The 15,028-nt window shown below is 40.7% G+C and overlaps 1 long non-coding RNA gene across 1 annotated transcript in view; it reads right to left on the bottom strand.

Annotated features, from left to right (window-relative positions):
• Positions 1 to 859: 859 nt before the first annotated feature.
• LOC105536222 overlaps positions 860 to 15,028 on the bottom strand; it is a 22,683-nt gene continuing 8,514 nt past the window's right edge. The window contains exons 2-5 of the long non-coding RNA XR_001005558.1: positions 6,830 to 6,865; positions 5,983 to 6,062; positions 5,152 to 5,184; positions 860 to 1,738 (exon numbers count right to left, since the gene is read on the bottom strand). This is a non-coding gene — a long non-coding RNA (uncharacterized LOC105536222). The remainder of the gene's footprint in view (positions 1,739 to 5,151; positions 5,185 to 5,982; positions 6,063 to 6,829; positions 6,866 to 15,028) is intronic.

Genomic DNA, 15,028 nt, shown 5'->3' with positions numbered 1-15,028 from the left:
TGAAACAAACGAAAAGGACATTAGTAGAAAAACTGATGGAATCCAATTAAAGGCTGTAGTTTACCATGTTGTACCTATGTTTAATTTCTTCTGACAAAGGTACTGTGGTCATGTAAGATTAGCATTAGAAGTAGCTGGGTTAAGCGCATACAGGAACTCTTCGTATAATCTTTACGTGCTTCTATGAATCTAAGATTATTTCAAAATTAAAAGTTTTTTAAAAGTCAATATGGCCAGGTGCAGTGATCACACCTATAATCCCGGCACTCTGGGAGGCCGAGGCAGGTGAATCACCTGAGGTCAGGAGTTCAAGACCAGCCTGGCCAACATGGTGAAACCCTGTGTCTACTAAAAATACAAAAAATTAGCCGGGCGTGGTGGTGCACACCTGTAGTCCCAGCTACTTGGGAGGCTAAGGCAGGAGAATCGCTTGAACCCAGGAGGCAGAGATTGCAGACAGTCAAGATCACACCATGGCACTCCAGCCTGGGCAACAGAGCAAGCCTCCATCTAAAAAAAAAAAAAAAAAGTCAATCTATCTGTTATCCCTAATAGGTCAAACTGCTGATATTCCACCTAAATACCATTATGGACTTACAAACATGAGACAGGAATGTGTGTATCAGGATAATTTCTTAGTAATTCTTAGCTTTGATATTTTTTATCAATTTGATAATTTGATGTCCCTGTGGTTGTCATATAGACCAAATATATAAGATAATGTCTTTCTTCCTGTGAAAAACTTGGTTTTTCATAGTAATCTGTTTATACATTATCCTTATATATTTATATAATGTATCTATACATCACAATGCCATGTATGACTTCTAAGTGTTCTTTGAAAAATAAGTAATGTAAGTGAAGAGGGATAAAAATGTTTTAATTGTTGAAATACATTGGGAAATTGAGTAATTTACATTGCAGTACTACGTAGATACACAAATCATTATCAAATTAATTTCCAGATATCCCACTAACCATCCATCACCAAGTCCTTCAAAACAGCTAGAGAACTAATAATGAAGAGACACCGTGACATAGAATGAGCAACGCAATGGCTATGAAGTATTTGTAGTTGCACATGCCTTTCATGAAAGAAAATAAAAATGTAATCAAAATGTGCATATGGCATGCAAATTTGAGTTTATTTTTAAATATTGCAATGAAATACACATTGTTCCTAAAAAGGAAATTCTGACATTTAAATGAAATTTGAAAACCAAATAGTAAAAAACAGAAAGAGATAGTTGTAAGAATCCATTTACCAATTTTACAGCTAAAAATTAAAGTGAAGTAGAAATAGCGAAAGATAACAGACAAATATATTATTTTAGGTCATTCATTTATAGTGCCTTATCATCTTAAGTTATAAATAGAATAAGGATTTTGTTATATAAAAACTATCAAAAAGTATCAGTGAAAAGACATGACCTCCATGAAATGTGTTGAGTGGCCACGGTGGAAATGTCAAAATGCAGCAGCCCTGGCTAGGCAACAGCAGCCTCCATGACAGTTTGTTAACCTGTCTTTCATAGGGGGCCACAGAAAGTTCCATAAAGTGTACTGTTTAACTAATTCCCTTCTATTACCACAACAATATGTACCCAGGGTTTTATGTATACACTTAAGATTTGGGGGAATGCAAGAGGGAAGGGTGACTGTTTAGAATTTCCTTGGAAATGTCTGTGCACATTACAATGTCCCACGGAGCCAAATTCCTTCCAAATTGATGAGCATGCTAAGGAGACAACAGAAGAGGAGAAAAGAGTGAGCAAACGGGTACAACTTAGGTTAAAAAATATATTAGCCTTAAGCCTACAAGTTATTTACTGACTTTCTTTTAAGTAAAGCACCTATTTAATAACCACCCAATATTAATTTAAGACTTATGTGGCCAGTGTAGAGCTAAGCACTGATGATAATTATATAAAGAAGCAAAGTTGGGTAGGAAAAGAGACTTACAAACTTACAATTAAAATACATCTTGATAAGCAATGCCCAAACCTAGCTGCATTATATTAACATCATCCAAATTAAAAATAGAGACTGTTCGGCCACAATTCCATCCCTTCCCTACTTGGTCCGAACCTCCTGGGAGAGCCTAGCCCTCCACGTTACACGGCGCTCCCCGACGGGATTCTGATGCAGCCAGGCCACCCACTGTCACCTGAGAAGCATCACTTAAGCTCCTCTGTGCTGGAAGTACTCTGCACATCTAAGTGGGTATAACTTTCATCTGCAGAAGAAACTACACATGTGCATCCTGACATAAGTAACGTTTTTTTTTCTTTTCTTTTTTTTTTTTTTTTGAGACAGAGTCTCGCTCTGTCGCCCGGGCTGGAGTCACCCAAGCTCCGCCTCCTGGGTTTACGCCATTCTCCTGCCTCAGCCTCCCAAGTAGCTGGGACTACAGACGCACGCCACCTCGCCCAGCTAGTTTTTTGTATTTTTTAGTAGAGATGGGGTTTCACCGTGTTAGCCAGGATGGTCTCGATCTCCTGACCTCGTGATCCGCCCATCTCGGCCTGCCAAAGTGCTGGGATTACAGGCTTGAGCCACCGTGCCCGGCCATAAGTAACTTTAGGAGATTCTGAAATCATTCCTCAATTTGTTTCAAAATCAACCAAACCAAATCAACTTTGATCACTGAGTGCATTTAGTTCAGAGAGAGTCCACATGTTAGGTAAAAAACAAACAAACAAACAACAACAACAAAAGTGTCTCCAATCCTTTCCATGAAACATCTCTTTTCTGAAGTCTTCTCATCGGGGTTTCTGCCCAACAACTAAGGCCTAGAAAGCCATGAGTTCAGACATGTCACAGATAAGGACCACAATGGATGCTTAGCATCTAAGGAAAATGGGCAGCTTATCAACTTACAAAACTTTTCAGATAATACAAAGGAGGCTACAGAAAGACCAGGATCAAACTAATTGTTTAGAGACAGAGTTAAACACCACATTTCCTCACTCATAAGTGGGAGCTGAACAATGAGAACACACAGGGAGGGGAACATCACACACCTGGGCCTGTTGGGGGTGGGGGACAAGGGGAGGGACAGCATTAGGACAAACAATGCACACAGGGCTTAAAACCTACATGACAGGTTGATAGGTGCAGCAAACCACCATGGTACATGTATACCTATATAACAAGCCTGCACGTTTAGCACATGTATCCCAGAACTTGAAGTAAAATAAAAATAAAAAATAAGTAAATAAATAAAATGTAAGGGTAATAGAAAAAAAAAAGAAAGAGTTAAAGAACGGGGAAAATTGAGATAAGAGAGGGGTGGCAATAAAATACTATATATTTACAGCCATGAACAGGAAGAAATGTTTTAGCCAGCTACCTACAGTGATATGAGCTTGCTCACCAGGATTACTGCTGAAGTGTTACCGGCGAACTTCAGATCCACCCACAAGGGTGAGCAATCATCGTGTCTAACACTCCCATGAGAAAACTGTGGTTGAGACAAACTGAGGGAAGTTAAGGGACTCATCTTAGGTCTGTGTTGGTAGCAGAGCTGCCCAGTCTCCTGATAGCTATCTAGGCAGCACCTCTTTCCTCTCTATTCCCTTGCTTTTTGAAATACATTCTGTTTCCAGGAGGGTAAACAGCAGTATATTCTTGGTTTCGACTTACCTTTTCTATTTGATACAAATAATAAAAGTACTTCTGCATAGGAGAAAACTAGCAGGGAACTCAGAAATCTATATGGAGGGCTAGAACTATGTTAAAAATACTAGAAATAGAAACTCTCCAGTGACTTCCCAAAAAGAAACCGAACACCCTGTGTTCATGGGTACGAGGGGATAAACCTCCATAATGTTGCCTTGATGAGAAAATCTTCAAAGATGTAGCTACCCAAAGATTGTTCTAAGTTCTTGTCAGGAAGAAACGGGTTACAGTTTCTATGTCTCCTTTCTCTAACAGGAAAGCTTGTTTGTCTCTACCTGTGAAATTAGTCTGTAATCCCACCCCATCCCAAATAGCAAATCTAGTGCTGGCCCTGGGTAAGAAGTCGGTTCAGTATCAAATCAGTCTTGCTTTTGGTCTGCCAATGGTTAGACTTTGGTTATTAAAAAAATTAATAGTATGGTGGTGATGACAATGATGATAGCAGATGCTACCATTTATTTCATATTTAATCTGATCAACAACTCTTCAGTTTAAGTATTGGCTCCATTTTTCAGATAACAAAACTGAGGTCATAAAGGGGAAGGAACTTGCCCAGTTAGTCAATGAGAGCCTGAATTCAAAACCAAGGCTGCCTGACTTCCAGAAGAGAATGGGCTATCTCAGGAGATAGGACATTCCTAATCACTGGAGGCTTCAAAAGAGGTTGCGTGTCATTCAGCAAGAGTGAAATACAGTGGGGAGCCCAGCATGGAATGTGTTGTTGGACCCTTGTTGGACCCAGTGAATGAAGATTCTTTGTCTGTATGGAAATGCTGCTCCACGTCTTTTAGAGACTGGTATGCAGGGCAGTTAATAAATGAAAGCTATTTTTCTCTTGTCCTTATTCTTGTTTGTCTTATTATAATTCCAACTCCTAGCTCTTCGTCGTCTCCATATTGAATGTGTTTTGTAAAACCAATCTGTTAACTTATACTCTGATTCTTACTATTCCTTCCTGCATAATTACATCTCTGTTCAGTTAGATTAGAATCAATATTAAGTGTTTGGGACTTAATTGATCGATTGCCCATCTCTACTGGAGTTTTGGTACTGACACATCTCCTCTCTGTGTATTAACCACTGGCTAATACCACTTAAAATCGATTCTAATCTAATTCCCAGTTCTAGCCTCTCTGGTCTCTCCCTGCCATTTCTCAAGTCCTAGGCCCTCAAAGATTTTTGCAGTGAAGAAGGGTGAGATCTCAACGTTTTAGGTAGACACTTAGCTTGCTCTTACTAAATAAATTAAGTTTCATTTTTAACAAAATGAAATGGAAAAAAAGTAGATGAAAGAAAATTGATCTGATTATTCACCTCTTTGCAATAAAACACACTCAATTCTATAGGATGAAACCCCTTCCTTAAATTGTGAAGTTCAGTTCAGGATTTCTTAGATAGAGCAAATAATATCTACAGTCCATTCATCAACAAGTCTAAATATATAGAATTATTTAGAAAAATACACACTACCTCTTGATTCTTGAGTCATGATGTTATTTTCTTCTAATCTTAAAGAGAAAATTAAGAAAAGTTCAATGTTCAGATTATAAATAACATATTCTAATTTTCTATAGAACTGTAAACAGTAATGACATATAAGTATTTGCTAGTCTAAATCACAAAGTATGGGAAGAACAATGAGGAACAAATATAGTATGTTAAAAATAATGTAATATAGCCTTGAGTATAAAGCAAACATATTAATAGTCATTTAAAACTATACATCAGACAATACCTTGTACAGTGGTTTTGTAAATCAGCATTGTTTACCATGAGCCTCACTTAAAAACTGCCTTGAGCAAGAAGCTATCAATCAATCAAAAGGTGCCTATCAGTCAAAAGGACTTCATTGGCCCCATAATTGCTAACTATTAAAACTCAGAAAATGGAGCCTCATTTCATTTAATTATGCAATAGGCAATTACTTTTCCTTTAAACAGTAGATTGCTTATCAGTCAGTCATCTTATATTACAGAAATTTACCTTTCTGTTCTATGAAAACGCCATAAACTTACATAAATATTAGCTTTCATTTTCACACTGATCATCACTAAAATTAACAAGAAATTAAAAATATGGAGCATAACCACAAATAAAAGCTAAATTATGCTCTGGAATTCTTCTTACCATGTGGGTAGCCATTTCAACCAATGACTGCAATGAACAGACAGTACTTATACGTGGTTCACTATAGCCAATACATAGATTGAGTCAAGCAAGCCGAAATACAAATTTCATGCTTTTTCATAAAACACAAAAATAAATAAGAACGGAAAATCAGTAGCACATGATTTCACTTACTTTTCCGGACTGTCTTTGTTTGACTGGACACCATATTGACAGCTTCAGATGGTAGGCCAACATATACTCCTCCATAGTTTCTTGATAAAAGAAATCAAACCAATTTAAATGGTACTATCTATTTACAGTAAGCAACAGAAGCATGGAGTACTCCAAACAATTACATAATTATTAAAATAGCTCATGGTTTTTCAAAAGTAGAATCTAGAATATTATGGCCCTTGGGAATATAATTGGTTTCCTAGGTTAAAAAGAAGCTATTTTAAAAAAAAAGAAAGATGTATTGCGTTAGAATTTTTAGATATTTTACTTGTAATGAGAAAGAAGAAAAGAATTTGGGATGTTACAATTTAGTATAGTATTAAATATTATACAGTGACATGTTACAGTTAACATTTATCAAGAATTCAGAGTGGTCAACATGGTATGACAATAGGCATTATGGACACACAAAGATATCTTACTAATAGGGAGATATAAAATGAGGGCAGAGAGAGCAAGAGAGAAATGAGGGTGGAGTGCAGTTAATCAGAGAAGTAGCAGGACAGGGAAGGCTGAGAGAATGAAGGGAAGCCGTCCAGTTAGGGAGAAGAGCACACCCAAACGTCGTAGGATGAAAATTAGCACATGCCACATGCATAGAACAAAAACCAAGTTTGCTTGGAAGGAGGAAAGATGATGAATCCTGGGCAAGTTCTTTTTCAGACCATATGCCCCTACCTGTATTCTCTGTGCCAATAGTTTTCCTGGAGGAATCTGTGTTATTGGGAATGTGCTACAGTGTGTTAAATTCATGAGGTATGGCCAAAACCATTCAAACTAAAGCCAGCTGCAACACCAAACATACCTCCTCTTGTCATCTTCTGTTATGGATTCTTCTGTTCTAAAAGGTCAGAAACATTTGCTATGAGACAGTTGGTTACATAGTCGGGGACTTCATTTTTGGTTATGAGAAAAAGGGACTACTAAGTTAAAGTCAATTTTATTTCAAGTGTTTCCATCAGACTTAAGCAGAGGAGCAAAACTATCCATCAAGTGTTTCTGTGACAATATTCTGCCTTCACCTCAATCGTTCATACATTAAAACTTAGTAATTTCCTACAAACCAAAATGTGTGAATACAGCAAATGCCAAAATGTACAACTGCCAAATGAAATGGAAAACTGAGGGCAGCTGAAATTGGAAAGAAGCCTGAGGTATCGTCGTGTGTGTACCACCCACTCCCTGTGTGACAGACAGGCTGTGGGCGAGCTGCCAGCCTGTGTCTCATTTGTAAAATAAGCTGGTTGACCAGATGACCCCTCAGGTCTCTTCCAGACCTAATACATGATTTTAGATCTCTTCTGACACTTCAGTGGCACAACTATAGGCACTGAAAGATTTCTTCAGTGCAAAAAGAGTTAATGCCTATTTGATTTATTTTTATCTAAAAACATGAGCCATTTCATACATGATATACTGCAAAGACAGGGAAAATGTTTAAAAGGACACATTTAGAGGGGATCACTACTTTAAAATGCACAGATTCTCTTCTTGCATTAAGATGAATGCAGGCCAGGTGTGGTGGCTCATGCCTGTAATCCCAGCACTTCGGGAGGCTGATACGGGTGGATCACTTGAGGTCAGGAGTTCGAGACCAGCTTGGCCAACATGGTGAAACCCCATTACTACTAAAAATACAAAAATTAGCCACGCAAGGTGATGTCTGTAGTCCCAGCTACTTAGGAGGCTGAGGCACAGGAATCTTTGAACCCGGGAGGCGGAGGTTGCAGTGAGCAGAGATCACGCCATTACACTCCAGCTTGGGTAACAGAGGGATACCTGGTCTCAAAAAAAAAAAGAAAAAGAAAAAAAAAAAAGGAGTCCCTATTCTACCAGAATTCCTTGGCATATTTCTAAGAGAATCAGGACACTTTCCTTGAAGCATTAGTTGGCACACATAAGTTGCTTTTCTGAAAGAAAAAAAATTCAACAAGATTCCAATGTATCTGGCTGAATTCAAATTGTAATGTTAAGGGGCTTCAGTTGAGAAAAAAGCAGACTGCAAACATCTAAACGTCATTGACTCTTCTGATTCAGAGACTGTCTTAACTCTGATTTTACCCACTTAAAAGTTGTGATATTTCAAATGTGACTATACATGTGCATGAGATTTTTGCTTTATTGGAACAGCAAGTCCAAGTCTATAAAGAAGGAAAGTGCAGATTTAACAATTATCTGGTGAACGCTGGCCGTGAACAGCTAATACTGCAAGAGAGTACAAAATCCATCTTGAGACCGAATTCACCCAAACTGAGCATATAACCTAAATGCACCAGATGGTTATCAGCTTCATTCACCTCTTGTTCATGCTGGATCGTTTTTTAATTCGAAAGTGTCAAAGTTGTACTAATGGTGTTATGCTTATTGATGTGGTATAAGAAAGTGTTGTTCACTACTTTTAATTAAAATGGATTTATAATCCTTTAGTATAGATAATGGAGAAATGATGAGGACAAACTCGTTCAAGATAAGTTCTGATAAGAACTGTTAACTTTGGTCCTGAGTGATTAACTTTCTCATGAGATCACATGAACCTGTGTGTAACTGGTCGTTTATGCCACACATTTCCTGCCACAACTATTCTTTTCACATCCATTTACAAATTTGTTTATTTTAATTCTTTCCCCTTTTGCTTAACTGTGCTTAAGGATATATTCAAGGTTTTAAAATATATTTTCACTTTCCCAAATGTAGGAAAATAGTCATTTACTTTCTCCTGTGAAATTATTCAATATCTTAAAACTCAATCTGTGTTCTCCGTTATAAAATTAATCAACAACCTTACACGTATAACTGGCAGGAAAGGATAATGTAGTTGTCATATTTATTTGACAATAAATTAAGCTTCAGATATAGTGCCAAATCTTAAAAAATACCACCTATAAAGCCTTATAAGATATCCACTCTTTTTTTATTTTTATTTTTTTGAGATGGAGTCTTGCTCTGTTGCCAGGCTGGAGTGCAGTGGTGCAATCTTGGCTCACTGCAACCTCTGACTCCCTGGTTCAAGCGATTTTCCTCCCTCAGCCTCCCAAGTAGCTGGAATTCCAGGCACGTGCCACCACACCCAGCTAATTTTTGTATTTTTAGTAGAGACAGGGTTTCACCATGTTGGCCAGGCTGGTCTTGAACTCCTGACCTCGTGATCTGTGCACCTTGGCCTCCCAAAGTGCTGGGATTACCAGCATGAGCCACCGCACCCGGCCAGACGTCTACTCTTTTAAACCTTCCACTGAGTTGTAAAGCCTGCCTTTACATACACACTTCCATGTATAAGACTGTCACTTCATCCATTCCTTCCACAAACAGTTATTCTACAACACTAGGACTACAGACCAGGACTCCATGGGTACAATGATGTCATTCATGAGTCCCTCCTGTGTGTCAGGCACAGTGCAGGGCACTGCACGTGCATCCATGCTATTCCTCACAACAGCTCTGAGAGCCTGGGCCTGAGGAACCAGGTACAGAAAGCCATGTAATTCATAAACATACAAGACTAGCAAGTATGACCAACATCCATACCCCATCCACCTGGCACCAAAGCCATGCTCCATATTCTGATTCACCACTCTCCTTCTCAGGTAGAAAGATGGAAAAGTCAAAAACACTTCCTGTGAAAGACGAACATAGTGGCTTCTCCTAAAGTGGGCAATTCACCTCCATATTGCTTTTGCAAAAGCTTTGACCATCACTCCATCTCTCAACCTGATTGTGTAACTATACTTGGCACTTTGCTAATTCTATTATATTAGTTCATTTAATCCTCATACAATCTTGCAAGGCCAGTACTGCTCACATTTTAAAAATGAAAAACTGAGTAGCATGATCGAAGTTACGAAGCTAAGTCATAGAGCCAGAATTCAAACCCAGATTTGTGTGATCCTAATTCCTGCTTCATGCACTGTGGGCCCATGCTAATTTGCATTAGAGAAACATGTACCTTCCTGTAGCTGGAGCTCTCCAATTTGTATCATCCCACTCAAGAAAAGTCGGAAATGAGATGGTAGAAGACTCCTAGCCTGTTTCATCAGCATGAGAAACAGCCTCTGACAGCCACCAGGGACCATCAATCTTTGCAGAGCTTGTCAAATTGCCACATAAGTCATTTTTATGCAGGTACAAAGGTTGTTCTGATGAGCAGTTACATTAGAATCTATTCAACTGGACAACCAGGTCCAGACTAAGGTTAAATCAGAAAGTGGTGGTTGGTCTAAACCAACTCTTCTTGTGGAAGGATAGGTCCAAGCCATTGTGTTGAGCTGCCTGGAGAGAGAACCAAATGCTGTCCAGCCAGTGTTCAAGGGGACACGGGCATCCTACCTGCTGGGGTAGCGTGGTCCTGCCCCAACTGCACAAGCTTTAGCGTAAGGAAAAAAATGGGTCAATACACAGCAACAAAGACGCCGGGTAAAAGGAAAGCCCGGACATGTTAAGCCAAATTCCTGACAGGCCAATGCAATTGCCTCAGGTTATTAGGCTTTTAGGCTCCATAGTCTAAAAAGTCTAAAAAGCACACCTTCTGGTGCGGGGGACTCATTTCAATAAAGGTCATTTCTTGGTAAGAGAAGTGGACATTATCCTCTGGCCGTTCAAAACTGGGATGCTAAATTTATTTTATCACTCAACACTTTTATGAGAAACTTAAAGTCTTTGGGATTTGAATCCTTGTTCTCAAGTTCTCAAGTTTTGAATAATGCCCTGGCTATCCAAACATAGGGGGTGCCCCATATGGAAACCATTTTAAGGAATCAACATACATTTTTCCCCCCACAAAACTCCTTATTTTGAAAGATTTTACCTGCCTTAATAATTTCAGCCTGGGCAACATGGCAAGACCTCGTCTCTACTAAGAACACAGAAAATAAAATAAAATTAGCCAGATGTGGTGGTATGCGCCTGTGGTCCCAGCTATAGGAGGTGGCGGTGGAAGGATCACAAGAGCCTCCCTCTTGTGAGTGAAAAAGGTACATTGATTTCTTAAAATGATCTACAGGGCAGGTGCAGTGGCTCACACCTTTAATCCCAGCACTTTGGGAGGCTGAGGCGGGCGGATCACCTGAGGTCAGGAGTTCGAGACCAGCCTGGCCAACATGGTGAAACCCCGTCTCTACCAAAAATACAAAAATTAATTGGGCATGGTGACGTGTGCCTGTAATTTTAGCTACTCGGGAGGCTGAGGCAGGAGAATCACTTGAACCTGGGAGCCAGAGGTTGCAGTGAGCCTAGATCGCGCCATTGCACTCCAGGCTGGGCGATAGAGACTCAGTCTCAAAAAAATAAATAAATAAATAAAAGATCTATCTAAGATGAGGCAGCCCAGATGTTCACCTGAGCATGGGAGACAGTGGTTGCAGTGAGCTGAGATCATGCTACTGCACTCCAGCCCGGGTGAAAGAACAAGGCCCCATCTCAAAGAATAGCAATTATAATAATTCACTTGTCAATATTTTCTTAGACACTTAAGTGCCAAAAGGAGCTTTCTGATGGGCATGGGATAACTGAGGTGCCCACAGGTAGCTTATGTCATTCAAATCAAAGGCAAATACATTTTGCATTTACAGGTACACATCACTGTAGGCACACGTAGATTTCTGTTAGGTTTCAGAAGTTATAAAAATAGTGTCTGCTCCTTCCTCAGCTCTGAGGATCCAGAATGTCTTGCTGGAAATGGTCACGCTCAGGCCAGAACATCCACAGCCACGTAAGCTCCTGGATGAGCCACTCCGTTCTTTACCAAGGATGCGATTATTTTCTTTTCTGGTCACTAAGTTGACCAGAAACTCCAGTTGTAGGGCAGTAACCACTGCATGGTCTACAGCTGTGATTGCTGATGGACTGCAAAATTTGTCCCCCAAACCAGAGAAAGAAATGGGGAGGGAGAGCAGAACACAAAGCCACACCCTCCCCGGCCTTGTGAAAACAGCAGCCACGGATAGGGCCCAGAAGGGCCTCAGAAGGAGGCAGCAAGGCTCTAGTCTCTGCAGTCAGTCCTAATGCAGATCAGTAAGAGCAAGGAATGAGATGACTTCACCCTCTAGAATCTTCCCTCAGAGAGCAGGGCCTGGAGATTGAATTATTCTGTGCTGGAGGAGATAAGCAAAGTGAAGATGAGGCCAGTCCACGGTGGCTGAAACTAGAAAAGAGGTCAAGCTGTGCTGCTGCACTCGATCACACTCTTTGGGAGTTAATTGGTCCAAATATCTCCACAAACTCAGTTTAAACATAATCTTTCTCCCTCAGAAAAGGAGCAAGGGGACAAACAGCAACCAGGATAACTCGCTCATGGTATGATCGTAATTTTTTTTTTTTTTTCTGGAGAAGGAGTCTAGCTCTGTTGCCCCGACAGGAGTGCAGTGGCGCGATCTTAGCTCACGGCAACCTCTGCCTCCCAGGTTCAAGTGATTCTCCTACCTCAGCCTCCCAAGTACCTGGGACTATTGGCACACACCACCACACCCGACTGATTTTTGTATTTTTAGTAGAGATGGGGTCTCACCATGTTGGCCAGGCCGGTCTTGAACTCCTCACCCCAAGAGATCCACCCGCCTTGGCCTCCCAAAGTGCTGAGATTACAGGTGTGAGCCACTGCGCCCAGCCAGTAGTAATCCACTTATAAATAATAGCCTCCTGGGGTGGACGGCATAATTCAGGAAGCAATGCCCAGACACCCACAAGCCAACGCACTAAAAACTGGAAAATGGGAGAGAAGCAACTTGGGGACAACAAGAATATCCCTTAACCTACTATAAATGGGGAAGAAACCTTGAAAATAAGGCTTATACCAGGAGAACCAAAATGCAGAGTTAGAGGAGATAAGGGATCAGGTGCCATAAACCAAATCACCTAAAAACAAAAAGTAAAAGGTGAATTCTACCAGTTTCCCTCCCACTTCTTCTGGCCTGGCCCCAAGAATTGAGGCTTCTCAGGACTTCTCCAATTTCACAACCATGGAGTCAAACGTTGGTGCCAATGCAGGGGAAGAGAAACTAGCCCAAAGTACCAAGGGATCAAGGGTAATCTGGAAACAAGCACATGGCACATCAAGACAAATACTGCTCTTGCTAGGGGACCTGTGCTAGACATTAAGTCCATTAGAGAAGTGAAAGGGGAAGGAAGACCCAAGGGAAGGGACTGGAACCAAGGGCTGGGGTTTGGTCGAAACAACATCTGCTTTACATCTGTGCCCAGAGCCAATCTTAGAAGGAAGACTGACTTCTGGAGTCCAAAGAGTGCTGGAGGAAGCCAGTACTAAAGGATTTACATTAATTTTACTGAGCAGTGATTCCATGTTCTAGTTACATACGAGCCACTACTCTGAAGAATAAACTTGTATAGTAAGCTCGTTTTTCCAGGGTAAGCATGACTGAAAACATATTGGTAAATTGCTTTCTCTGGTATCAAGACAATGTTGTTTCTCATCATCTGTATCATTTGAAAAATTTGTGGAAAGCAATGCAACATTTGAAAAAACGATAGAGTGAAATATTTTTTAATCATAACCTCAAATACCATCTTATCAGGAAAACCCTGTATTTATTTCTTTTCTGAGATAGGGTCTTACTCTGTAGCCTAGGCTGGATAGTAGTGGCACAATCACAGCTCACTGCAGCCTTAACCTCTCAGGCTCAAGCAATGCTCCCACCTCAGCCTCCCTAGTAGCTGGGACCACGGGCGCACACCCCGCACCTGGCTAACGTATATTTTCTTGTACTATGTTGCCTACACTGGTCTCGAACTCCTCAGCTCAAGTGATTCTCCCACCTTAGCCTCCTGAGTGGCCGGGACTACAAGCACGCGCCACCACGCCTAGCTATAAGACCTTTTAAACCACGAGAACGTTCCCTAAGAACCATAGAACCATGTATTCACCAATTTGGACCAGGTTTAATAAATTCACTGAGCCCAGCACAGTGGCTTACGTCTGTAATCTCAGCACTTCAGGCAGCCGAGGCAGACAGATATCTTGAGCCCAGGAGTTCAAGATCAGCTGGGGCAAAAAAGGGAGACCCTGTCTCTTCAAAAAATACAAAATAAAGTAGCCAGGCATGCTGGCTTGCACCTGTAGTCCCAGCTACTCAGGAGGCTGAAATGGGAACACTGCCTGAGCCCGGGAGGTTGAAGTTACAGTGAGTCATGATCGCACCACTGCACTCCAGCCTGGGCAACAGAGCAAGTCTCTCTCTCTCTCTCTCTCTCTCTCCCTCTCTCTATCCTTTTCTCTCACACACACACACACACACACACACACACACACAGAAAATACATTGGGCATTCAATTAAAATCAGGTCTTTTGTTAGCAAAAAATGTAGCTTCTTTTATCAAAGAACAGGTGATCAAGGAGAAAGAATGAGTCGAGGATCAAGCCACCCGTTGAGTATCATAATTATCTCCTAGCCTAAGGTCACACACTTACAGGGCTCTGACTCAGACCTTCACTCATAGCGTTAATAAAATTGTTTGCAGAAACAAGTGTTATTCAAGGTGGACCCCGTAACTCATATTCTCCCCACTTTCAACGTCTTTTGGGATTGTTGAAAAGATAAATCCTCAGTTGATGGTTTAAACACGACTCACTCTTGTATAGTAAGATACTGTTTAGTCATATGTACCTTACCAAAGTTGGCTTGACATTTGGCATGCAAGAAAAAGAAAGAAGAAAAGAAATAAAAGCAACTGACCAAAGGCAACCACTGCAACTCAGATTACAGATGGATAGCTTCGGGTTTCCTCTGTCTGACAGTTTCTATTAATTCCACTTCTAGCTCACTTACTGTGAACTTGCTAAAACCAGCCCGGTGCTCTTCTTACCCTTCTCAGGGTGAATAGCAGTGCTGATCCAGATTCTCTGGGTAGTTATGCACCCTTCTGTTTTACACTAAGGTCACAGACTTTTTCTGAACGAACCAGACACTGAATGTCTCTCTAATGATAAATAAGCTCCACCTTCCTGCAGGCCGGGGTTCTCTCCCCGGCCTTATGAAAACAGCAGCCACGGATAGG

The sequence above is a fragment of the Mandrillus leucophaeus genome, unplaced genomic scaffold (genome assembly GCF_000951045.1).
Source record: "Mandrillus leucophaeus isolate KB7577 unplaced genomic scaffold, Mleu.le_1.0 Scaffold157, whole genome shotgun sequence".
NCBI lineage: Eukaryota > Metazoa > Chordata > Mammalia > Primates > Cercopithecidae > Mandrillus > Mandrillus leucophaeus.
Note: the sequence above shows the minus strand (reverse complement) of the source record. Positions and strands in the feature narration are given on the sequence as shown.